The sequence below is a fragment of the Triturus cristatus genome, chromosome 1_1 (genome assembly GCF_964204655.1).
Source record: "Triturus cristatus chromosome 1_1, aTriCri1.1, whole genome shotgun sequence".
NCBI lineage: Eukaryota > Metazoa > Chordata > Amphibia > Caudata > Salamandridae > Triturus > Triturus cristatus.
In genome coordinates, this window is record NC_140579.1 from 728,401,337 (window position 1) to 728,426,408 (window position 25,072).

The following is a 25,072-nucleotide window of genomic DNA, read 5'->3' on the forward strand; positions in this document are numbered from 1 at the left end:
AGGGTAGTGCAGTGGTGTTTGTGTAGTGTAGGGGGTCGTGGTGGGGGTAGTGTTTTAGGGTTTAGGGTAACACAGTGGTGTTTGTATAGTGTAGGGGGTTGTGATGGTGGTACATTTAGGGTTTAGAGTAGTGCAGCGGCGTTTGGGTAGTGTAGTGGGTCATGCTGAAGGTAGTGTTTTAGGGTTTAGGGTAGCGTGTGGTGTTTGTGTAGTGTAGGGGGTCCTGCTGGAGGTAGTTTTTTAGGGTTTAGGGTAGTGCTGTGGTGTTTGTGTAGTGTAGCGGGTTATGCTGGTTGTGGTGTTTGGGGTTTAGGGTCGTGCAGTGGTGTTTGTTTAGTGTAGGGGTCATGCTGTGTGTAGTTTTTTAGGGTTTAGGGTAGTGCAGTGGTGTTTGGGTAGTGTAGGGGGTAGTGCTGGGGTAGTGTTTTAGGGTTTAGGGTAGTGCAGTTATGTTTTGATAGTGAAGGAGTCGTGCTGGGTGTAGTATTTTAGGGTTTAGGGTAGTACAGTGGTGTTTGTGTAGTGTACGGAGTCGTGCTTGCGGTAGTGTTTTAGGGTTTAGGGTAGTGCAGTGTTGTTTGTGTAGTGTAGGGGTCATGCTGGGGGTCGTGTTTTAGGGTTTAGGGTAGTGCAGTCGTGTTTGTGTAGTGTAGGGGTCATGCTGGAGTTAGTGTTTTAGGGTTTAAGGCAGTGCAGTGTTGTTTGTGTAGTGAAGGGGTCGTGCTGGGGGTAGTGTTTTAGGGTTTAGGTTAGTGCAGTGGTGTTTGTTTAGTGTAGGGGGTTGTGCTGGTGTAGATTTAGGGTTTAGTGTAGGATAGTAGTGTTTGGGTAGTATAGGGAGTCGTGCTGGTGGTTGAGTTTTAGAGTTTAGAGTAGTGCAGTTATGTTTGGGTAGTGTAGGGTGTCGTGCTGGGGTAGTGTTTTAGGGTTTAGGGAAGTGCAGTGGTGCATGTGTAGTGTAGGGGGTCGTGCTGAGGGTAGTGTTTTAGGTTTTAGGGAAGTGCATTGGTGTTTGGGTAGTATAGGGGGTAGTGATGGGGGTAGGATTTTAGAGTTTAGGGTAGTACAGTGATGTTTGGGTAGTGTTGGGGGTTGTGCTGGGGGTAGTGTTTAAGGGTTTAGGGTAGTGCTGTGGTGTTTGTGTAGTATAGAGGGTCATGCTGGGGTTAGTGTTTTAGGATTTAGGGTAGTGCAGTGGTGTTTGTTTAGTGTAGGAGGTAGTATTTTAGGGTTTAGGGTAGTGCAGTGGTGTTTGTGTAGTGTAGGGGGTCATGCTGGGGGTAGATTTAGGGTTTAAGGTAGTGCAGTGGTGTTTGTGTAGTGTAGGGGGTCGTGCCGGGGATAGTGTTTTAGGGTTTAAGGCAGTGCAGTGGTGTTTGTGTAGTGAAGGTGGTCGTGCTGGGGGTAGTGTTTTAGGGTTAAGAGTAGTTTAGTGGTGTTTGTGTAGTGTAGAGGTTTGTGCTGGGATAGATTTAGGGTTTAGGGCAGTGCAGTTGTGTTTGGGTTGTGTAGGGAGTTGTGCTGGGGTAGATTTAGGGTTTAGAGTCGTGCAGTTATGTTTGGGTAGTGTAGGGTGTCGTGCTGGGGGTAGTGTTTTAGAGTTTAGGGTAGTACAGTGATGTTTGGGTAGTGTAGGGGGCTGTCCTGGGGGTAGTGTTTAAGGGTTTAGGGTAGTGCTGTGGTGTTTGTGTAGTATAGGGGGTCATGCTGGGGGAAGTGTTTTAGGGTTTAGGGTAGTGCCGTGGTGTTTGTGTAGTGCAGGGGGTCATGCTGGGTGTAGTGTTTTAGGGTTTAAGGTAGTGCAGTGTTGTTTGTTTAGTGTAGGGGGTCATGCTGGGGGTAGTGATTTAGGGTTTAGGGCAGTGCAGAGGTGTTTGGGTAGTGTTTGTGTAGTATAGGGGGTAGTGTTTTCGGGTTTAGGGTAGTGCAGTGTTGTTTATGTAGTGTAGAGGGTCATGCCGTGGGTAGTGTTTTACGGTTTATAATAGTGCATTGGTGTTTCTGTAGTGTAGGGAGTCATCCTGGGGGTAGTGTTTTAGGGTTTAGGGTAGTGCCGAGGTGGTTGGGAAGTGTAGGAAGTCGTGCTGGGGGTAGTGTTTTAGGGTTTAGGGTAGTACAGTGGTGATTGTGTAGTGTAGGGGTCGTGCTTGGGGTAGTGTTTTAGGGTTAAGGGTAGTGCAGTGGTGTTTGTGTAGTGTAGGGGGTCATGCTGGGGGTAGAGTTTTAGGGTTTAGGGTAGTGCAGTGGTGTTTGTGTAGTGTGGGGGGTCGTGTTTTAGAGTTTAGGGTAGTACACTGGTGTTTGGTTAGTGTACGGGATCATGCTGGGGGTAGTGTTTTAAGGGTTTAGGTAGTGCAGTGGTGTTTGTGTAGTGTAGGGGGATGTGCTGGGGGTAGTGTTTTAGGGTTTATGGTAGCGCAGTGGTGTTTGGGTAGAGTAGAGTTAGTGCTGGGGTCGTGTTTTAGGGAAGTGCAGTGGTGTTTGGGTAGTGTAGGGGTTCATGCTTGGGTAGTGTTTTAGGGTTTAGGGTAGTGCAGTGGTGTTTGTATAGTGTAGGGAGTTATGCTGGGGGTAGTGTTTTAGGGATTAGGATAGTGCAGTGGTGTTTCGGTATTGTTGGGGGTCATGCTGGGGGTTGTGTTTTAGGGTTTAGGGTAGTGCAGTCGTGTTTGTTTAGTGTAGGGGTCATGCTGGGGGTAGTGTTTTAGGGTGTAATGTAGTACAGTGGTGTTTGTGTAGTGTATGGGGTAGTGTTTTAGTGTTAAGGGTAGTGCAGTGGTGTTTGTGTAGTGTAGAGAGTCATGCTTTGTGTCGTGTTTTCGGGTTTAGGGTAGTGCAGTGGTGATTGTGTAGTGTAGGGGGTCGTGTTTTAGGGTATAGGGTAGTGCAGTGGTGTTTGGGTAGTGTAGGGGATCATGATGAGGCTAGTGTTTTAGGGTTTAGGGTGGTGCAGTGGTGTTTGTGTAGCATTGGGAGTCGTGCTGGGGGTAGCGTTATAGGGTTTAGGGTAGGGCAGAGGTGTTTGGGAAGTGTAGGGGGTTGTGTTGTAGGGTATAGGGTAGTGCAGTGGTGTTTGTGTAGTGTATGGGGTCGTGCTTGCGGTAGTGTTTTAGGGTTTAGGGTAGTGCAGTGTTGTTTGTGTAGTGTAGGGGGTCATGTTGGGGGTCGTGTTTTAGGGTTTAGGGTAGTGCAGTCGTGTTTGTGTAGTGTAGGGGGTCATGCTGGAGTTAGTGTTTTAGGGTTTAAGGCAGTGCAAAGTTGTGTGTGTAGTGAAGGGGTCGTGCTGAGGGTAGTGTTTTAGGGTTTAGGGTAGTGCAGTGGTGTTTGTTTAGTGTAGGGGGTCATGCTGTGGGTAGTGTTTTCGGGTTTAGGGTAGTGCAGTGGTGTTTGGGTAATGTAGGAAGTCGTGCTGGGGGTAGTGTTTTAGGGCTTAGGGTAGTGCAGTGGAGTTTCTGTAGTGTAGGGAGTCATACTGGGGGTAGTGTTTTAGGGTTTAGGGTAGTGCCGAGGTGTTTGGGAAGTGTAGGGGGTCGTGCTTGGGATAGTGCTTTAGGGTTTAGGGTAGTGCAGTGGTGTTTGTGTAATGTAGGAGGTCGTCCTGGGGGTAGTGTTTTAGGGTTGAAGCAGTGCAGTGGTGTTTGGGTACTGAAGGGGGGCCATGCTGGGGGTCGTGTTTTAGGGTTTAGGGTAGTACAGTGGGGATTGTGTAGTGTAGGGGTCGTGCTTGGGATAGTGTTTTAGGGTTTAGGGTAGTTCAGTGGTGTTTGTGTAGTGTAGGGGGTCATGCTGGGTGTAAATTTATGGTTTAGGGTAGTGCAGTGGTGTTTGTGTGTTGTAGGGGGTCATGCTGGGGGTAGAGTTTTAGGGTTTAGTGTAGTGCAGTGGTGTTTGTGTAGTGTGGGGGGTCGTGTTTTAGAGTTTAGGGTAGTACACTGGTGTTTGGGTAGTGTACGGGATCATGCTGGGGGTAGTGTTTTAAGGATTTAGGTAGTGCAGTGGTGTTTGTGTAGTGTAGGGGGATGTGCTGGGGGTAGTGTTTTAGGGTTTATGGTAGTGCAGTGGTGTTTGGGTAGTGTAGAGGTAGTGCTGGGGTAGTGTTTTAGGGTAGTGCACTGGTGTTTGGGTAGTGTAGGGGTTCATGCTTGGGTAGTGTTTTTGGGTTTAGGGTAGTGCAGTGGTGTTTGTATAGTGAGGGGGTTATGCTGGGGATAGTGTTTTAGGGTTTTGGATAGTGCAGTGTTGTTTCGATAGTGTAGAGGTAGTGCTGGGGTAGTGTTTTAGGGTAGTGCAGTGGTGTTTGTATAGTGTAGGGGGTCATTCTGGGGGTAGCGTTTTAGGGTTTAGGGTAGTGCACTCGTGTTTGTTTAGTGTAGGGGGTCATGCTGGGGGTAGTGTTTTAGGGTTTATGGTAGTGCAATGGTGTTTGCGTAATGAAGGGGTTTGTGCTAGAGTAGTGTTTTAGGGTGTAGGGTAGTGCAGCTGTGTTTGGGTTGTGTAGGGGGTCATTCTGCGGGTAGTGTTTTAGAGTTTAGGGAAGTGCAGTGGTTTTTGTGTAGTGTAGGGGGTCTTGCTGGGGGTAGTGTTTTAGGGTTTAGGGAAGTGCAGGGGTGTTTGAGTAATGTAGGGGGTCGTGCTGGGGTAGTGTTTTCGGGGTTAGGGCAGTGCAGTGGTGTTTGTGTAGTGTAGGGGGTCATGCTGCGGGAAGATTTTCAGGGTTTAGGTTAGTGCAGTGGAGTTTTGGTAGTGTAGGGGTTTGTGCTGGGGATAGATTTAGGGTTTAGCATAGTGCAGTGGTGTTCGGGTAGTATAGGGGGTCATGCTAGGAGAAGTGTTTTAGGGTTTAGGGTAAGGCAGTGGTTTTTGTGTAGTGTAATGGGTCATACTGAGGGAAGTGTCTTAAGGTTTAGGGAAGTGCACTGGTGTTCGGGTAGTGTAAGGGGTCATGCTGGGGTAGTGTTTTAGGGTTTAGGGTAGCAGAGTGGTGTTTGTGTAGTTTAGGGGGTCATGCCGGTGATAGATTAAGCGTTTACGGTAGTGCAGTGGTGTTTGGGTAGTGGGGGAGGTTGTGCTGGGAATAGTGTTTTAGGGTTTCGGGTTGTGCAGTACGGTAGTGCAGTGGGGTTTGTGTAGTGTATGGGGTAGTGCTGGGGGTAGTGTTTTAGGTTTTAGGTTAGTGCAGTGGTGTTTGTGTAGTGTATGGGGTAGTGCTGGGGGTAGTGTTTTAGGGATTAGGGTAGTGCAGTGGTGTTTGGGTAGTGTAGGGGGTACTGCTGGGGGTAGTGTTTCAGGGTTTAGGGTAGTGCAGTGGTGTTTGTGTAGTTTAGGGGTAGTGCTGGGGGTAGTGTTTTAGGGTTTAGGGTAGTGCAGTAGTTTTTGTGTAGTGTAGGGGGTAGTGCTGGGGATAGTGTTTTAGGTTTAAGGTAGTGCAGTGGTGTTTGGGTAGTGTAGGGCGTAGTGCTGGGGGTTGTGTTTTATAGTTGTGGGTAGTGCAGTGGTGTTTGTGTAGTGTAGGGGTTAGTGTTTTAGGGTTTAGGGTAGTGCAGTGGTTGTGTAGTGTAGGGGGTCGTGCTGGTCGTATTGTTTTTGGGTTTAGGGTAGTGTAGTGGTGTTTGGATAGTGTAGGGGGTCATGCTGGGGGTACTGTTTGAGGGTTTAGGGTAGTGCAGTGGTGTTTGTGCAGTGTAGGGGGTCGTGCTGTTGGTACGGTTTTTGGGTTTAGTGTAGTGTAGTGTAGTGTTGTTTGTGTAGTGTAGTGGGTCATACTGAGTGTACTGTTTTAGGGTTTAGGGTAGTGCAGTGGTGCTTGTGTAGTGTAGGGGGTAGTGCTGGGGATAGTGTTTTAGGGTTTAGGGTAGTGCAGTTGTGTTTGTGTAATGTAGGGGGTCATGCTAGGGATAGATTAAGGGTTTGGGTAGTGCAGTGGTGTTTGGGTAGTGTACGGGGTCGTGCTTGGGGTAGTGTTTTAGGATTTAGGCTAGTTCATTGGTGTTTGTGTAGTGTAGGGGGTCATGCTGGGTGTAGTGTTTAAGGGTTTAGGGTAGCACAGTGGTGTTTGTGTAGTGTAGGGGGTCATGCTGGGGATAGATTAAGGATTTAGGGTAGTGCAGTGGTGTTTGGGCAGTGTGGGGGGTCGTGCTGGGGATAGTTGTAGGGTTTATGGTAGCGCAGTGGTGTTTGTGTAGTGTAGGGGATCGTGTTGGGGGTAGTGTTTTAGGGTTTCGGGTTGTGCAGTACAGTAGTGCAGTTGGGTTTGTGTAGTGTAGGGTGTCATGCTGGGGGTAGTGTTTTGGGTTTAGGATAGTGCAGTTGTGTTTGGGTCTTGTAGGGGGTACTTCTGGGGGTAGTGTTTTTGGGGTTAGGGCAGTGCAGTGCAGTGGTGTTTGGGTAGTGTAGGGGGTCGTTCTGTGGAAATATGGATTTTTCCGATCAGTTATGTCCCCTATCTTGGACCCCAACGGTTCTACGTGCATGTCACAAGTACATGTATGTTCCCTCCAGTTCCAGTTATGAAGACGCAAATACATGTGCGTCCACCGTCAACATGCCCTCTGTCAGATCCGCCATGAATAGGCCGGATATTCCATTCCTAAATATGAAAGGCCACCGGCTTTATATGGTTCACTTATGCCATTTTACAGTCCAGGCAAGTAGGCCCAGATTCTGTCATCAAACTCCTCTTGCTTTCTGCCTCTGAAAACTCCAGTTCGAGCCTGCATCTGTGACCATGAACTTTGTCTCATTCTCTGCGCGGCTCACGAAGCCTGACATCAGCCTATTCTCTGCCAAGAACTGTATTTCGCCTTCGAGTTATCTGCTTCCCCCTCAGCCGATGCATTCCTGTCTAGTAGTTTAAGTAAACATTCTTCCAGCTACCGAGCAAAAGGCTCGACTTCTCTGTCCTCATGCAAGTAATTCATAGCCCTGTTACCATGGAATATTCCTACCCCCTCGCTTTCAGTGTAGACATTTAGACGCTTGTACACGCACGCACAGTCAGTATAGAATAGATTCTGTCCGAGAGTCCTTCTTTTATGGATAACATAGTTCTTTAAACATAGGATGTTAGATATGATTTGGGATTAGGTTGACTTGACCCCCCAGACTTTTTGTCTCCACATGTAGAGCTAAATGTCAAGTCCCCTTCACCCCCTAGTTGCACGTCAATCACACGTCATACTGCTGCGCGCGCATCTATGCCAAGTATTATCTTATAGATCCACCTATAGGTGACATCATAACCAATTATGTTCCTTTTTACTCCTTATTACACCCATTTTTTGGTTACGCAGACAAATCGTCATTTTCCTTATCAATTGTTACGCCTATTGCATTCGCTTCATTGTAATGTATGTACTATAAAGGTTACTTCATGTCAATAAAGTATGTACTTCACTTCCTGAACCTCCGTGGTGATGGAACTTGGAGCAACCGATTATAATCGATTATTGGAATAAAGCCCATTCCGAACCTCTAATACCACGGATTCTGCCTCTCATTTTACTGAGCTATTTAATTATGTTTCTGTATCAAATTATGTCCAGGTAAAGGAAAATTATTTACCACATGTATGGCGCCCGAACAGGGACACTTTCTCATCTCACGCGCCGGCGGTGCGTTGCAGGCCCGGTCTCCTGCCACAGCTGGACGGACAATAACGCGTACCAGCAGGATTTCCTGTATCTCCCTCCGGTCAAGCGGGGGCGACTGAGACTGCGATCAACACCCAGACGAGGCGGTGAGAAGTGCGAAGTATCCCGACCAGAGCCTAGCTGAGAGAGCAAGATCCGAGGTATACAGAGACCCACCAGCTCGAAGTCAAGCCCAGTGCCCGACGAGTCGAGTCGAGTCCAGTCCGGTTCAAGTTCAAGTTACCGAGGCCTTCCGTTTCCGAAGCTACCCGGTGAGTACCATTGCTGGGGAGGCATTTCTGACGTGCACATAGGTTGTGCCGGTCAAGACGGGTTTGGGTACACAAATCCGGTCTGCACTGTTTTAGCAGTGTATCTGTACTGTTTAGCAGTATATCAAGTATTCCGAAGTATCTAGTTATTGTCAAGAATTAAGCTTGGTGATTAGTTATGCAGACGATCATCATTGTTGGTTATTCTAACGGTTAAAAATGTTTTAATGTTTAATATTTAATGTGTTAAACGTCTTGCATATTGTGGTATGAATGGTTGTTCATTATTGTGCTTTTGTATTAAGTGTGTTCAAGATTAAGTATCGGATCAGTTGTCAATATGCCGCTCTTTTCGAAATTAAGACAGATCACTACTAGAAAAGGGGTTCTCGAAGAAGCCGTCTCTATTCCTCCTAGGGACACTCCAGGGCATTTCATGTATCACAAACATGGCTTAGACGCTATATTATTTCTTGATTTATGGGTAGACTACACCAAGGGATTACCGGAAAGTCAGAGGTGGCCCGCAGCGGGAACCTGGGATGCAGAGTGCATCATGAAAGTCGAGGAAGAATTATGGAAAAGGAAAGTCAGACAGTCACAGAAAGACGCCGTTGAGTTATGGCGTAAAGAATCTCATAGACGCACAGAAAAAGCACGTAGACAGGAAGAAAGGAATAAAGAAAGTTCAAATAAAGTTCGAGAAAATCTATTAATTGAGGAAGGTATCCGAGTGAAATCAGAACAAGTAGACAGACAAAGAAACGCCCTTATGAATGGTATGTATCCCCTTCTGGCCGAAGGATTACCTAAGGCTACTCCAGAAATACCGAAAGACTTGCCACCCCCATTGTTCCCAATAAAGGTGCACCCTAAGGGGCATCCTAGAACCGCAGAAGATGTTTTTCTTTCCTCATATTTAGATGACGCAGCTCCCGAATATGCAAATTCCGCCCCGCATAGACCGCATACCGGGGAGGTCCAACGCCAAGATCCAGCACCCGTGTCCCTACAGCAACAAATCGAGTCCCAAGTTCTGGCAAGCACATCTGTTTCTGCATCCGCTCCTACAGCTACTTCTATAGCTGTGTCCACACCTGTAGTTGCTGTGTCACGTTCGACGAATCCTTTCACACCCGACACCCCAGATGAGGCCACGGGAGGTGCTACCAATATCTTCTCTACGCCACCCAGAATAAATAAACTTACTTTTCAAGAGTCAGCACATTCACGTACACCCAAACTCATAAGTGCCCGTAGGCTGAAGGAACTTCTTATAGATTGCAGATATGACCCTGTGCCCGGTAAAGAGGACGAAATGACCCTGGCATCATTGCGTATCAGACGAGCCGCAGTGTATTTAGGAAAGTTACCAGGAATGACTGCGCATCTAGATAATATATATCATTTTGTCCAAACAGGGCGAGATCCAGAATGTATTAACAGAGCTATGGAATACCAGAAAGTAGAGATACAGGGGGAACTGTTACGTTTCCTCATAAACTGTGTGATCAGAAATCAAGACCGACCGGGGGTAGACCCGGAAGCAATGCGAGTTCTTACAAGATGGAGCCAGAATATATCAGAAGGGAGACATGATAAACAAAATTGTATAATAGCCATGTGCCGAAAGATCCGTAAAGAAATAGAACGCCTACACGAAGAAAGATTAGAGGTAGACGAGTTCGAACAAAGCGAGGAAGAAGGGTCAGGACTGCCCACAGGACAGTCAGACACCATAGCCTATGTAGGTAGAGGAAGATCTTGTAATAATAATAGACGTCTTACTGACTCGATACGTCCGATATGTCCAGATAATAACAGGAATTTCCAAATACCTATAATTAATATAAGGTCTAACGAGCATTCGTTCCAAACCGCCGACAAACTACTCCGAGAACGAAGGGGTTATCATTTTCTCGATTCTATGGATGAACAAGATTTAGCCAGGGCAGCTGTCCATTGGGTGGACAGTCCCGGAAAATATAGTGATGATACAGTAGTACGCACATTTTTGAATCTTACCCCAGATGAACAGAGGTTAGCGGGGATTTATATGATTCAACAACTCATTATACTATATCGAAGTCAGCATTCGGACCCTGGTCCCTTACCTGACATACTGACTGAATTGCTTATGAATAAATGGAGAGGTGCAGGTACTAAATTAATTAAAGAAATTCTAGAATCAAGAAAGCAGTATATTCTTTTTGTATGCACAGAGCATGTCTCATTGCCCGTCAAGGAAAGAACCACGTATCACATGGATAGACAGAATCCCTTACGAGAAGTGCACCCAATAAAAGGCGAGGACAACGAGTTCAAGCGCGTATTTGTATATACGCCCATATCGAAAATAGAATTGTTACAAATGAAGAAAGTGGTACCCAGTCATGACAAAGATCCAGCGGGTTTTCACCGAGAAATTAAAGACATGTTACTCATGGGAGAGTATACCTATCCCGACATTATGACAATATTAAAGGTATTGATGCCTGCTGGTATTTATGAGAAACTCAAGGAAAAAGAGTGGGAGGTAGGAGACCAAAAGATAGAATGGTCAGTGTTAGAAGCGGAAGAAAAGGCCCGAACTGCAGGAGCAGGACTTGGGGATAAAACTAAAGCACTGCCAGGTTTATTAGTACAGGTACTGCCACGTTTATTAACTACGAAAAAGGAAGATTGGGGTACAATTTCAGCCTGTAAACAGAAGCAAGATGAAGACACTAGTGATTACTATGCCCGATTTGAGAAATGTTTTGGTATAAATAGTGGCATAAAAGCAAGTAGCGAATCATACCCACATCTGTTTGTAACAAAATTAGTAGAAAATGCCCTGCCACCAGTAAAGAATAGAGTATTAAAATTCGAGAGTACCTGGCAAGGTAACACTCCATCACAAATGTTACAAATGTTACAGTACCATCACAATAGAATTAGAGAGGAACAAGAACATGAACACAGACGCATGAAAGACACGAAAATGAAAATGTTAGTTTCCCAGACAGTTCCAGCTGAAGGACATAAAAAGGGTATGACACATTCCGATTCAGCAGGACCTGTAAAAGGGACATGCAATTATTGTAAAAAGCCAGGTCATTATGTACACGATTGTCCAGTTTTAAAACATAATATCGCCATAGGTAAAACACAAGAAAGACCACGGCCATTTAGACAAGGGCAGAATGAACAAGGAGCTCTGCAGCATGCCCAGGCCATGCCAGCCGCACAACAGCCAATACAGTTTGTGCCAGCTGCACCACCGTTGCCTGTTGCTGCCACACAGACAACAACACGACAAATGTATCAGACCGCACAGTATGAATATCCTGAGTATCAGCGTTACGCATGAACAAGCCTAGAGAGGGAAGTTGATTTACCCCTTATCGAGATTCCTGTAGATCAAGAAGGACCTTATGTACATAGTGAATTATTAGGCCAAGATAGGAAGTTTTTACTCGATACAGGGGCAAGTCGAACAACTATAAAACGTAGTGAAGTTCCAGGGGCACCCCTCTCAGGCTCACAGAATATTTCCCTTGGTTTTTCAGGAAAACCTATTGTTAATGAAGTGTCACAACCTCTGCCACTTACGATAGGACCTCTGACCCGAACTACAGATTTATTGCTTACTAAATCATGTCCAGAAAACTTGCTAGGAATAAAAACATTGAAAGCTCTAGGAGCCATAATATGTTGTTCTCCGGAAGGAGTAAGGTTGTTTTTACGTGATTTTAAAGGTCACTATGTGTCTAGAGACATGGATCCCCGACTGCAGACTTTACCTACACGTCTATGGGCACAAGGCCCTACTGATGTTGGTTGCATGAATATTACACCATATAGAGTCACATTAAAGGCAGGAGTGGTGCTACCACGAATGCGACAATACAAGTTACCACCAGATGCTGTAGTGGCTTTACTACAAATCATTGACGAGCTTATTGCCCAAGGAGTAGTTGTGGAAACAGACTCCAATGTATGTAATTCACCGATAATTCCGATTCTTAAACGAACAGATCCTAAGGCCCCGCCAGTATATCGATTGGTTATTGATCTGCGCGAGTTAAACAAATGCATTGTGCCACAATTCCGTGTGGTTCCAGATATCTCGTCATTACTGACAGCTATTGATTCCGAAGCAACATTCTTTACTGTAATCGATCTCAAGAATGCCTTTTTCAGCGTCCCAATAGATCCGGAAAGCCAATATTTGTTCGGATTTAGTTTAAATGGACGTAGCTTTAAATTCTCACGCGCACCTCAAGGATTTACAGAAAGCCCCAGCATCTATAGCCAAGCACTGAAACGAGAACTCGATAGTATCCACATGCCAGTTAACACTGCTCTGCTTCAATACGTCGATGATCTGCTGATCACCGCCCGAAGCGAACCTGAATGTGAAAAAGCATCACTGACAGTTTTACAATTTCTAGCCGAAAAGGGGCACAAGGTGTCCCCTTCTAAGCTGCAATTCTGTGTCCAGCGAGTTGTTTATCTTGGACACTCGCTGTCCAAGGAGGGAAGGCAGCTTACACCCGACCGCATTCAGTTAATAGCTAACATGCCAATACCCAAGACACAAAAGGAGGTACGGGCTTTCATAGGCCTCACTTCATATTGTAGGCAGTGGATCCCTCAGTATGCATTTCTAGCAAAACCACTCATTCAGTTGACAACACAGGAGGCAGCCACATCGACTGTTCTCCCTTGGACTCAAGAACATACACAAGCTTTTGAAAGCCTAAAGAAAGCTTTATGTCAAGCACCTGTTTTAGCAACACCATGTTACAGAAAACAGTTTACACTTTTTGTTACAGAACGCGAAGGTACTGCCTTGTCAGTACTCACACAGGAACAAGCAGGAGCACACAAACCATGTGCTTATTTTTCTAGTACATTAGATCCAGTAGCTCAAGCTTTGCCTGCATGCCTGAAATCAGTAGCAGCGACAGCTTTAGCAATTAGACAAAGCGATGCCATAGTGTTAGGACATCCATTGACAGTTCAAGTACCACACACAGTAGAGGTCCTTGTAAATAGAACGCAAACACAACACTTGACTATAGCGCGACTTACAGGGTATGAACTTACATTGTTTCAGCCACATATAGAAATCAGACGCTGTAACACATTGAATCCTGCCACACTTTTGCCAGTAACCGGAACAGACCCACTAGCTCATGACTGTATTGAAGTTATTACTATAACGACAAAACCCAGACAAGACTTGACAGATGTCCCATTGTCAGATCCAGACCTGACGTTGTATGTAGATGGTTCATGTATGAGAACAAGTACAGGAGAGTTAGTGGCTGCTTACGCAGTCACCACAGATACTGAAGTCATTGAAACTAATCGTATAAATACTTTGTCAGCTCAAGCCGCAGAGCTCATCGCTCTGACACAAGCCTGTATTCAAGCCACAAATAACGAAAATAAAGAAATGGACTGAATTAGGAGGGATCCAAACGGACCAAGGATGGATGATGAAGGAAAAGTCTGTATGGTTCCTCCCTGATTCAATGGTCCAAGTTATAATTAACACTATACATAGTCCAGCGCATCTAGGAGAAAAAGCTATGCTAGACAGCATTCAACACATTTGGTTCAATAAACATTTACGAGCAGCAGCCAAACAAAAGGTCCGTACCTGTATGATCTGTTGCCAGTTCAACCCAGGAAAAAGCGTTCCCGTAGAACAGGGTGGATTTCATCCTCCTGACCACCCTTTTGAAGTCCTCCAGATGGATTATATCCAGATGGAACGATGTCGAGGATTCAAATATGTTCTCGTAGTTGTCTGCGCTCTGTCCCGTTGGACGGAGGCATACCCGGTTTCAGATTACACTGCCCCGACTACTGCCAAACAGTTGGTTCGAGAATTCTTCCCACGATACGGTTTACCACGTGTTGTCTACTCAGATAACGGCCAGCCGTTCTCATCCGAATTAATGAAACATGTTTCACTTCTGCTAGGGTATCAGTGGAAATTCCACTGTGTTCGACACCCCGAGGCAGCAGGTCTCGTAGAAAGACATAATCAGATACTGAAAATCAGACTGTCCAAAATATGCAGAGAGAAAGGTGTCGACTGGATAGTAGCATTACCAGTTGCACTCTTTTACATGAGAATGGTAGCACACTCTCGAACAGGGCTATCCCCGTATGAGGTGATCTTCGGCAGACCACCAAATATGTGGGGGACGCCCATACCACGCAAAATAACTGATATTGACTGTAATATGCTGACAGATTACTTGGCTTCCTTGATGTCTGCACTACAATCTTGTCGTTCACAGGTTGCTGCAGCATTTCCCGACAACACTGAGGTGAAACCCCATGACGTAGTTCCGGGTGATTTCGTGTTTGTGAAAAATTTCGACCGAAAGACTCCGCTGGAGCCCAGGTGGAAGACACCCAAGTTGGTTCTGCTGACCACAAGAACAGCCGTGAAGATCGAGGGCCGCAAGGGCTGGATTCATTCAAGTCATATCAAGAAATTTCATGGACAATCCTCGGATATAGACATTGTGCCCTGCACTCCCTCACAGACTGATTCAAAACTTCCTTTGGTTGAACAGACTGAAACCGCACTCTATAAAGTTAAATTGAGGCCTAGAATGTCAGACGATTTGATTGTTTAAGTCCTCTCCTAGGTGAAGCGGTTGAATCTGTCTCTGACATGTATCCTCTAGACCTGAATCATGGACAGTCGCGAAAAATGATGAAACGACAGGCGTATTGTAAATCACTGCGTAGCCATTGCATAGTGACATTAATAATCTTGTTTTTCTTGAGTCTTTTAATAATTACTGCAAGCATATTGTTGCACATATATTACCCTATTTCTAGACATGTTTATAATGTTACTGCTGAACATTCTTTTAGTGACTTACCTCCGCATGAATTGTCTTATAGACTTGCGCTGCGCAATAACACTTTCATTAGTATGTTACATCATTCCCATCAGACTAGTAATGCCACTAATTGTTGGGTGTGTGGCCGACTCCCTCCCTATCAGAATTATGAAGGAGTCCTGCCTTTCTTTCCACATCCGTTTACACATAATGGATCCTGTGGAGCATGGTTTAGTTTAATCAATTCCATAGACTCAGACACAGCAGTTTACCAAGATCATTGGGTATGGGGAAATCTGAACCTAGTTTTACTCAAAGTCTGCTACCCTGACAAGGAGGGTCGCCCCAAGAGAACAGGAACTGATCTAGAAAATGAAGTATATGGATTAGGTAATTTTACACCTAATCTCATGATTCTAAATGTCGTATCCGAAGTTGAACTAGTCTTGCCCACCATGTCGGTATTCCCAGCGAAGGGTGAATTATGTGTAAGAAAGGTTGGTTCCATACATATGGGCCATAGTAAATGCACTACTACAGTAGAATTCAGTGATCGAGGCAAATCTTCATTTAGAGCTTATCGCCACTCCTACTTTATATGTGGTCAGACTGCATATATACGTCTACCTCTAGACTGGGATGGTACCTGCTACATTGCATTCCTTTTGCCACCTGTTTTCCTAGCTCCTCCTGATTATTACAGAAATATTCATTTAGTACACAACAGGGAGCGGAGAGATCTCCCAATTGTCGATTACACTGAAACAGCATGGGAAAAATACACAGATTTCAATAAAGGCATCTTTCCTTATATAGGTACTGTTACTAATAGTAAACTGATACGTAGATTAACTAGAACCCTTGAAGCAGTAGTGAATGAGACTATTTCCGCCTTAGGCAATTTAACGGAAGAGCAGTCTGCTATGCGGATTGTTGTGCTTCAAAATCGTCTTGTCCTTGACGTCATCCTGGCTGATAGGGGTGGAGCTTGTAGGGTCATCGGATCAAGCTGCTGCGTATTCATACCAGAAAATTCGCCATCTGTATATAAAGCCATCACTCGCCTTCATAAGATTGTAAACCAGATACACCAGAACCCAGGCACTTGGACTTGGTCCAGTTGGTTTTGGAGTGTGATATCAGCCTGGGGATGGAGAGTTTTATCCTTCCTAGGTATTGGCCTTCTCATACTATTCAGTTGCTGTCTATGTCTGCAATGTGGACCAGCGATTTGTGGTCTGTGTACCACATCGTGTATTCCACCACCAAGATTTCGTTCGTCCCGGAAGAAGAAAGAAGAACAAATGATGTTATATTAACAGATCAATGGATTGATGAAGATTGATATCTCTTAACGGGCAAGTAGGGGACAAGGAGGGAATGTGGAAATATGGATTTTTCCGATCAGTTATGTCCCCTATCTTGGACCCCAACGGTTCTACGTGCATGTCACAAGTACATGTATGTTCCCTCCAGTTCCAGTTATGAAGACGCAAATACATGTGCGTCCACCGTCAACATGCCCTCTGTCAGATCCGCCATGAATAGGCCGGATATTCCATTCCTAAATATGAAAGGCCACCGGCTTTATATGGTTCACTTATGCCATTTTACAGTCCAGGCAAGTAGGCCCAGATTCTGTCATCAAACTCCTCTTGCTTTCTGCCTCTGAAAACTCCAGTTCGAGCCTGCATCTGTGACCATGAACTTTGTCTCATTCTCTGCGCGGCTCACGAAGCCTGACATCAGCCTATTCTCTGCCAAGAACTGTATTTCGCCTTCGAGTTATCTGCTTCCCCCTCAGCCGATGCATTCCTGTCTAGTAGTTTAAGTAAACATTCTTCCAGCTACCGAGCAAAAGGCTCGACTTCTCTGTCCTCATGCAAGTAATTCATAGCCCTGTTACCATGGAATATTCCTACCCCCTCGCTTTCAGTGTAGACATTTAGACGCTTGTACACGCACGCACAGTCAGTATAGAATAGATTCTGTCCGAGAGTCCTTCTTTTATGGATAACATAGTTCTTTAAACATAGGATGTTAGATATGATTTGGGATTAGGTTGACTTGACCCCCCAGACTTTTTGTCTCCACATGTAGAGCTAAATGTCAAGTCCCCTTCACCCCCTAGTTGCACGTCAATCACACGTCATACTGCTGCGCGCGCATCTATGCCAAGTATTATCTTATAGATCCACCTATAGGTGACATCATAACCAATTATGTTCCTTTTTACTCCTTATTACACCCATTTTTTGGTTACGCAGACAAATCGTCATTTTCCTTATCAATTGTTACGCCTATTGCATTCGCTTCATTGTAATGTATGTACTATAAAGGTTACTTCATGTCAATAAAGTATGTACTTCACTTCCTGAACCTCCGTGGTGATGGAACTTGGAGCAACCGATTATAATCGATTATTGGAATAAAGCCCATTCCGAACCTCTAATACCACGGATTCTGCCTCTCATTTTACTGAGCTATTTAATTATGTTTCTGTATCAAATTATGTCCAGGTAAAGGAAAATTATTTACCACAGTTCTAGGGGTAGTGTTTTAGAGTTTGGGGTAGAGTAGTGGTATTTGTGTAGTGTAGGGGTCGTGCTGGGGGTAGTGTTTTAGGATTTAGGCTAGTGCAGTGGTGTTTGTGTAGTGTAGGGGGTCTTGCTGGGTGTAGTGTTTTAGGGTTTAGGGTAGCACAGTGGTGTTTGTGTAGTGTAGGGGGTCATGCTGGGGATAGATTAAGGATTTAGGGTAGTGCAGTGGTGTTTGGGTAGTGTGGGGGGTTGTGCTGGGCAAAGTTGTAGGGTTTAGATTAGCGCAGTGGTGTTTGTGTAGTGTAGGTGGTCCTGCGGGGGTAGTGTTTTAGGGTTTCGTGTAGTGCAGTAGGGTAGTGCAGTGGTGTTTTTGTAATGTAGGAGGTCATGCTGGGAGTAGTGTTTTAGGGATTAGGATAGTGCAGTGGTGTTTCGGTATTGTTGGGGGTCATGCTGGGGGTTGTGTTTTAGGGTTTAGGGTAGTGCAGTCGTGTTTGTTTAGTGTAGGGGTCATGCTGGGGGTAGTGTTTTAGGGTGTAATGTAGTACAGTGGTGTTTGTGTAGTGTATGGGGTAGTGTTTTAGTGTTAAGGGTAGTGCAGTGGTGTTTGTGTAGTGTAGAGAGTCATGCTTTGTGTCGTGTTTTCGGGTTTAGGGTAGTGCAGTGGTGATTGTGTAGTGTAGGGGGTCGTGTTTTAGGGTATAGGGTAGTGCAGTGGTGTTTGGGTAGTGTAGGGGATCATGATGAGGCTAGTGTTTTAGGGTTTAGGGTGGTGCAGTGGTGTTTGTGTAGCATTGGGAGTCGTGCTGGGGGTAGTGTTATAGGGTTTAGGGTAGGGCAGAGGTGTTTGGGAAGTGTAGGGGGTTGTGTTGTAGGGTATAGGGTAGTGCAGTGGTGTTTGTGTAGTGTATGGGGTCGTGCTTGCGGTAGTGTTTTAGGGTTTAGGGTAGTGCAGTGTTGTTTGTGTAGTGTAGGGGGTCATGTTGGGGGTCGTGTTTTAGGGTTTAGGGTAGTGCAGTCGTGTTTGTGTAGTGTAGGGGGTCATGCTGGAGTTAGTGTTTTAGGGTTTAAGGCAGTGCAAAGTTGTGTGTGTAGTGAAGGGGTCGTGCTGAGGGTAGTGTTTTAGGGTTTAGGGTAGTGCAGTGGTGTTTGTTTAGTGTAGGGGGTCATGCTGTGGGTAGTGTTTTCGGGTTTAGGGTAGTGCAGTGGTGTTTGGGTAATGTAGGAAGTCGTGCTGGGGGTAGTGTTTTAGGGCTTAGGGTAGTGCAGTGGAGTTTCTGTAGTGTAGGGAGTCATACTGGGGGTAGTGTTTTAGGGTTTAGGGTAGTGCCGAGGTGTTTGGGAAGTGTAGGGGGTCGTGCTTGGGATAGTGCTTTAGGGTTTAGGGTAGTGCAGTGGTGTTTGTGTAATGTAGGAGGTCGTCCTGGGGGTAGTGTTTTAGGGTTGAAGCAGTGCAGTGGTGTTTGGGTACTGAAGGGGGGCCATGCTGGGGGTAGTGTTTTAGGGTTTAGGGTAGTACAGTGGGGATTGTGTAGTGTAGGGGTCGTGCTTGGGATAGTGTTTTAGGGTTTAGGGTAGTTCAGTGGTGTTTGTGTAGTGTAGGGGGTCATGCTGGGTGTAAATTTATGGTTTAGGGTAGTGCAGTGGTGTTTGTGTGTTGTAGGGGGTCATGCTGGGGGTAGAGTTTTAGGGTTTAGTATAGTGCAGTGGTGTTTGTGTAGTGTGGGGGGTCGTGTTTTAGAGTTTAGGGTAGTACACTGGTGTTTGGGTAGTGTACGGGATCATGCTGGGGGTAGTGTTTTAAGGGTTTAGGTAGTGCAGTGGTGTTTGTGTAGTGTAGGGGGATGTGCTGGGGGTAGTGTTTTAGGGTTTATGGTAGTGCAGTGGTGTTTGGGTAGTGTAGAGGTAGTGCTGGGGTAGTGTTTTAGGGTAGTGCACTGGTGTTTGGGTAGTGTAGGGGTTCATGCTTGGGTAGTGTTTTTGGGTTTAGGGTAGTGCAGTGGTGTTTGTATAGTGAGGGGGTTATGCTGGGGATAGTGTTTTAGGGTTTTGGATAGTGCAGTGTTGTTTCGGTAGTGTAGAGGTAGTGCTGGGGTAGTGTTTTAGGGTAGTGCAGTGGTGTTTGTATAGTGTAGGGGGTCATTCTGGGGGTAGCGTTTTAGGGTTTAGGGTAGTGCACTCGTGTTTGTTTAGTGTAGGGGGTCATGCTGGGGGTAGTGTTTTAGGGTTTATGGTAGTGCAATGGTGTTTGCGTAGTGAAGGGGTTTGTGCTAGAGTAGTGTTTTAGGGTGTAGGGTAGTGCAGCTGTGTTTGGGTTGTGTAGGGGGTCATTCTGCGGGTAGTGTTTTAGAGTTTAGGGAAGTGCAGTGGTTTTTGTGTAGTGTAGGGGGTCTTGCTGGGGGTAGTGTTTTAGGGTTTAGGGAAGTGCAGGGGTGTTTGAGTAATGTAGGGGGTCGTGCTGGGGTAGTGTTTTCGGGGTTAGGGCAGTGCAGTGGTGTTTGTGTAGTGTAGGGGGTCATGCTGCGGGAAGATTTTCAGGGTTTAGGTTAGTGCAGTGGAGTTTTGGTAGTGTAGGGGTTTGTGCTGGGGATAGATTTAGGGTTTAGCATAGTGCAGTGGTGTTCGGGTAGTATAGGGGGTCATGCTAGGAGAAGTGTTTTAGGGTTTAGGGTAAGGCAGTGGTTTTTGTGTAGTGTAATGGGTCATACTGAGGGAAGTGTCTTAAGGTTTAGGGAAGTGCACTGGTGTTCGGGTAGTGTAAGGGGTCATGCTGGGGTAGTGTTTTAGGGTTTAGGGTAGCAGAGTGGTGTTTGTGTAGTTTAGGGGGTCATGCCGGTGATAGATTAAGCGTTTACGGTAGTGCAGTGGTGTTTGGGTAGTGGGGGAGGTTGTGCTGGGGATAGTGTTTTAGGGTTTCGGGTTGTGCAGTACGGTAGTGCAGTGGGGTTTGTGTAGTGTATGGGGTAGTGCTGGGGGTAGTGTTTTAGGTTTTAGGTTAGTGCAGTGGTGTTTGTGTAGTGTATGGGGTAGTGCTGGGGGTAGTGTTTTAGGGATTAGGGTAGTGCAGTGGTGTTTGGGTAGTGTAGGGGGTACTGCTGGGGGTAGTGTTTCAGGGTTTAGGGTAGTGCAGTGGTGTTTGTGTAGTTTAGGGGTAGTGCTGGGGGTAGTGTTTTAGGGTTTAGGGTAGTGCAGTAGTTTTTGTGTAGTGTAGGGGGTAGTGCTGGGGATAGTGTTTTAGGTTTAAGGTAGTGCAGTGGTGTTTGGGTAGTGTAGGGCGTAGTGCTGGGGGTTGTGTTTTATAGTTGTGGGTAGTGCAGTGGTGTTTGTGTAGTGTAGGGGTTAGTGTTTTAGGGTTTAGGGTAGTGCAGTGGTTGTGTAGTGTAGGGGGTCGTGCTGGTCGTATTGTTTTTGGGTTTAGGGTAGTGTAGTGGTGTTTGGATAGTGTAGGGGGTCATGCTGGGGGTACTGTTTGAGGGTTTAGGGTAGTGCAGTGGTGTTTGTGCAGTGTAGGGGGTCGTGCTGTTGGTACGGTTTTTGGGTTTAGTGTAGTGTAGTGTTGTGTTGTTTGTGTAGTGTAGTGGGTCATACTGAGTGTACTGTTTTAGGGTTTAGGGTAGTGCAGTGGTGCTTGTGTAGTGTAGGGGGTAGTGCTGGGGATAGTGTTTTAGGGTTTAGGGTAGTGCAGTTGTGTTTGTGTAATGTAGGGGGTCATGCTAGGGATAGATTAAGGGTTTGGGTAGTGCAGTGGTGTTTGGGTAGTGTACGGGGTCGTGCTTGGGGTAGTGTTTTAGGATTTAGGCTAGTTCATTGGTGTTTGTGTAGTGTAGGGGGTCATGCTGGGTGTAGTGTTTAAGGGTTTAGGGTAGCACAGTGGTGTTTGTGTAGTGTAGGGGGTCATGCTGGGGATAGATTAAGGATTTAGGGTAGTGCAGTGGTGTTTGGGCAGTGTGGGGGGTCGTGCTGGGGATAGTTGTAGGGTTTATGGTAGCGCAGTGGTGTTTGTGTAGTGTAGGGGATCGTGTTGGGGGTAGTGTTTTAGGGTTTCGGGTTGTGCAGTACAGTAGTGCAGTTGGGTTTGTGTAGTGTAGGGTGTCATGCTGGGGGTAGTGTTTTGGGTTTAGGATAGTGCAGTTGTGTTTGGGTCTTGTAGGGGGTACTTCTGGGGGTAGTGTTTTTGGGGTTAGGGCAGTGCAGTGCAGTGGTGTTTGGGTAGTGTAGGGGGTCGTTCTAGGGGTAGTGTTTTAGAGTTTGGGGTAGAGTAGTGGTATTTGTGTAGTGTAGGGGTCGTGCTGGGCGTAGTGTTTTAGGATTTAGGCTAGTGCAGTGGTGTTTGTGTAGTGTAGGGGGTCGTGCTGGGTGTAGTGTTTTAGGGTTTAGGGTAGCACAGTGGTGTTTGTGTAGTGTAGGGGGTCATGCTGGGGATAGATTAAGGATTTAGGGTAGTGCAGTGGTGTTTGGGTAGTGTGGGGGGTTGTGCTGGGCAAAGTTGTAGGGTTTAGATTAGCGCAGTGGTGTTTGTGTAGTGTAGGTGGTCCTGCGGGGGTAGTGTTTTAGGGTTTCGTGTAGTGCAGTAGGGTAGTGCAGTGGTGTTTTTGTAATGTAGGAGGTCATGCTGGGAGTAGTGTTTTAGGGTTTAGGATAGTGCCATTGTGTTTGGGTAGTGTAGGGGTACTGCTGGGGGTAGTGTTTTAGGGTTTAGGGTAGTGCAGTGGTGTTTGGGTAGTGTAGGGGGTACTGCTGGGGGTAGTGTTTTAGGGTTTAGGGTAGAGCAGTGGTGCTTGTGTAGTGTAGGGGGTCATGCTGGGGATAGTGTTTTAGGGTTTATGGTAGTGCAATGGTGTTTGTGTAGTGTAGGGGTTCGTGCTGGGGTAGTGTTTTAGGGTGTAGGGTAGTGCAGCGGTGTTTGGGTAGTGTAGGGGGTCATTCTGCGGGTAGTGTTTTAGGGTTTAGGGAAGGGCAGTGGTTTTTGTGTAGTGTAGGGAATCTTGCCGGGGTAGTGTTTTAGGGTTTAGGGAAGTGCAGTGGTGTTTGAGTAGTGTAGGGGGTCGTGCTGGGGGTAGTGTTTTCGGGGTTAGGGCAGTGCAGTGCAGTGCAGTAGAGATTTGGTAGTATAGGGGTTTGTGCTGGGGATAGATTTAGGGTTTAGGGTAGTGCACTGGTGTTCGGGTTGCATAGGGGGTCATGCTAGGGGAAGTGTTTTAGGGTTTAGGGTAGTGCAGTGGTGTTTGTGTAGTGGAATGGGTCATACTGAGGGAAGTGTCTTGAGGTTTAGGGAAGCGCACTGGTGTTCGGGTAGTGTAACGGGTCGTGCTGGGGGTAGTGTTTTAGGGTTTAGGGTAGCACAGTGGTGTTTGTGTAGAGTAGGGGGTCATGCTGGGAAAAGATTAAGGGTTTAGGGTAGTGCAGTGGTGTTTGGGTAGCTTAGAGGTTTGTGCTGGGGATAGTTTTAGGGTTTAGGGTAGCGTAGTGGTGTTTGTGTAGTGTATGAGGTCGTGCTGGGGGTAGTGTTTTAGGGTTTCGGGTAGTGCTATAGGTTAGTGCAGTGGTGTTTGTGTAGTGTAGTGGGTCATGCTGGGGGTAGTGTTTTAGGGTTTAGGATAGTGCAGTTGTGTTTGGGTAGTATAGGGCATACTGCAGGGGGTAGTGTTTTACGGTTTATGGTAGTGCTGTGGTGTTTGTGTGATGTAGGTGGTCATGCAGGGGGTAGTATTTTAGGGTTTAGGGTAGTGCAGTTGTGTTTGGGTAGTGTAGGGGGTATTGCTGGGGGTAGTGTTTAAGGGTTTAGGGTAGTGCTGTGGTGTTTGTGTAGTATAGGGGTCATGCTGGGGGAAGTGTTTTAGGGTTTAGGGTAGTGCCGTGGTGTTTGTGTAGTGCAGGGGGTCATGCTGGGTGTAGTGTTTTAGGGTTTAAGGTAGTGCAGTGTTGTTTGTTTAGTGTAGGGGGTCATGCTGGGGGTAGTGATTTAGGGTTTAGGGCAGTGCAGAGGTGTTTGGATAGTGTTTGTGTAGTATAGGGGGTAGTGTTTTCGGGTTTAGGGTAGTGCAGTGTTGTTTATGTAGTGTAGAGGGTCATGCCGTGGGTAGTGTTTTACGGTTTATAATAGTGCATTGGTGTTTCTGTAGTGTAGGGAGTCATCCTGGGGGTAGTGTTTTAGGGTTTAGGGTAGTGCCGAGGTGTTTGGGAAGTGTAGGGGGTCGTGCTGGGGGTAGTGTTTTAGGGTTTAGGGTAGTACAGTGGTGATTGTGTAGTGTAGGGGTCGTGCTTGGGGTAGTGTTTTAGGGTTAAGGGTAGTGCAGTGGTGTTTGTGTAGTGTAGGGGGTCATGCTGGGGGTAGAGTTTTAGGGTTTAGGGTAGTGCAGTGGTGTTTGTGTAGTGTGGGGGGTCGTGTTTTAGAGTTTAGGGTAGTACACTGGTGTTTGGTTAGTGTACGGGATCATGCTGGGGGTAGTGTTTTAAGGGTTTAGGTAGTGCAGTGGTGTTTGTGTAGTGTAGGGGGATGTGCTGGGGGTAGTGTTTTAGGGTTTATGGTAGCGCAGTGGTGTTTGGGTAGAGTAGAGTTAGTGCTGGGGTCGTGTTTTAGGGAAGTGCAGTGGTGTTTGGGTAGTGTAGGGGTTCATGCTTGGGTAGTGTTTTAGGGTTTAGGGTAGTGCAGTGGTGTTTGTATAGTGTAGGGAGTTATGCTGGGGGTAGTGTTTTAGGGATTAGGATAGTGCAGTGGTGTTTCGGTATTGTTGGGGGTCATGCTGGGGGTTGTGTTTTAGGGTTTAGGGTAGTGCAGTCGTGTTTGTTTAGTGTAGGGGTCATGCTGGGGGTAGTGTTTTAGGGTGTAATGTAGTACAGTGGTGTTTGTGTAGTGTATGGGGTAGTGTTTTAGTGTTAAGGGTAGTGCAGTGGTGTTTGTGTAGTGTAGAGAGTCATGCTTTGTGTCGTGTTTTCGGGTTTAGGGTAGTGCAGTGGTGATTGTGTAGTATAGGGGGTCGTGTTTTAGGGTATAGGGTAGTGCAGTGGTGTTTGGGTAGTGTAGGGGATCATGATGAGGCTAGTGTTTTAGGGTTTAGGGTGGTGCAGTGGTGTTTGTGTAGCATTGGGAGTCATGCTGGGGGTAGTGTTATAGGGTTTAGGGTAGGGCAGAGGTGTTTGGGAAGTGTAGGGGGTTGTGTTGTAGGGTATAGGGTAGTGCAGTGGTGTTTGTGTAGTGTATGGGGTCGTGCTTGCGGTAGTGTTTTAGGGTTTAGGGTAGTGCAGTGTTGTTTGTGTAGTGTAGGGGGTCATGTTGGGGGTCATGTTTTAGGGTTTAGGGTAGTGCAGTCGTGTTTGTGTAGTGTAGGGGGTCATGCTGGAGTTAGTGTTTTAGGGTTTAAGGCAGTGCAAAGTTGTGTGTGTAGTGAAGGGGTCGTGCTGAGGGTAGTGTTTTAGGGTTTAGGGTAGTGCAGTGGTGTTTGTTTAGTGTAGGGGGTCATGCTGTGGGTAGTGTTTTCGGGTTTAGGGTAGTGCAGTGGTGTTTGGGTAATGTAGGAAGTCGTGCTGGGGGTAGTGTTTTAGGGCTTAGGGTAGTGCAGTGGAGTTTCTGTAGTGTAGGGAGTCATACTGGGGGTAGTGTTTTAGGGTTTAGGGTAGTGCTGAGGTGTTTGGGAAGTGTAGGGGGTCGTGCTTGGGATAGTGCTTTAGGGTTTAGGGTAGTGCAGTGGTGTTTGTGTAATGTAGGAGGTCGTCCTGGGGGTAGTGTTTTAGGGTTGAAGCAGTGCAGTGGTGTTTGGGTACTGAAGGGGGGC